This window comes from Mesoplodon densirostris, chromosome 2, assembly GCF_025265405.1.
Source record: "Mesoplodon densirostris isolate mMesDen1 chromosome 2, mMesDen1 primary haplotype, whole genome shotgun sequence".
NCBI classification, from domain to species: Eukaryota; Metazoa; Chordata; class Mammalia; order Artiodactyla; family Ziphiidae; genus Mesoplodon; species Mesoplodon densirostris.
In genome coordinates this window covers 22,098,561-22,099,952 of record NC_082662.1, presented here as the reverse complement: position 1 = coordinate 22,099,952, position 1,392 = coordinate 22,098,561, and the positions used below count along the sequence as shown (strand labels likewise).

General features: G+C 43.5%; 1 pseudogene; it reads right to left on the bottom strand.

Moving 5' to 3' along the window:
- Positions 1 to 825: 825 nt before the first annotated feature.
- Positions 826 to 1,068, bottom strand: LOC132478259 (protein CEBPZOS-like; annotated as a pseudogene).
- Between the last annotated feature and the right edge of the window lie 324 nt (positions 1,069 to 1,392).

Genomic DNA, 1,392 nt, shown 5'->3' with positions numbered 1-1,392 from the left:
GGCTATATGACTTGCTTTGGCCAATGGGATGCCAAGAAGTGTGAAGCAAGCAAAGAGTCAATAAGCACTTACACAGTGGGTCTAGTCCTCTTGGAAGCCAGGTGCCTCGCTGTGAAGGTCAGCTAGACTTCTTCTTTGTTTGCTTGTTTTTTGAATTTTATGACGAATTTTATTCCAAAGTGGCTCTAGTAGTAAATACCAGAGACATTTATGTAGAGTTTGAATACTGTTTCAGGTAAAGTGAAAATGGATAAAAGCAATATTTCTAGTTAATATGTTTTGAGATAATATGATTTTAAATGTGACTTAAATGTAATAAATATTTTTTTATTAATTAATTAATTTATTTTTGCTGTGTTGCGTCTTCGTTTCTGTGTGAGGGCTTTCTCTAGTTGTGGCAAGCGGGGGCCACTCTTCATCGCGGTGCGCGGGCCTCTCACTATCGCGGCCTCTTGTTGCGGAGCACAGGCTCCAGACGCGCAGGCTCAGCGGCCATGGCTCACGGGCCCAGCCGCTCCGCGGCATGTGGGATCCTCCCAGACCGGGGCACGAACCCGTATCCCCTGCATCGGCAGGCGGACTCTCAACCACTTGCGCCACCAGGGAGGCCCGAACCACTTTATTTTGAGTAGTAAACAAAACTCCATTTATAATAAACAAACCTTCCATCAATTTCTTCACAGTTAGTCCAAAGAACAAAACCTCTGGCTTAATTAGAATTTACATTTAACCTTAAATATTCTAAAATCCATCCATGTCAATTTTGGAATTTTAATCTTGCCTGATACTATGAAATAGAGCAAACCTTGATCGATGGTCAAATTTCTAACTTTTGCTGTTAAGCCACTTTTCTTGACCTTGCTCTTGATTCTGTAACATTCCAGAATGTTCAATGGATTTGTAATAAACTTCCAAGATGAAGGGGAATTTCTTGTTCATTGTTTGCCTGAAATCTTGGCTTGTGTTCTTCTTCTCAAACAAAAAATATGTTCCAAAAAATGCTCACAGTTCAGCTACTAAAACTCCCTTATAGATCTTCTTTGCCAAAGGATCCATAGTATGGGCCATCCTGAGGCACGTACTCGTGGGGCTGTGCATCAGACTTCTGAATGGTGAGAGACCAGGTGAAGAGAGGTCCTGAGAGAGACGATGCCCTCGTGGTAATCGAGCCCCCGCTGCTCCCAGCTGAATGCAGCCGCATAAGCGACACCAGGCAAAACCAGCAGAATTAGCCAGCTGACCCCCGCTGAACCACAGAATTTTTAGAAATAATATATCATTTTAAGCCACTAAGTTTTGGGGTGGTTTATTTCTCAGCAATAGATAACTGAACCAAGGGCCATCCTGAGCCCTCTCTGCCCATGTCTGGCACATCCGGTCCTGTGGGATCCA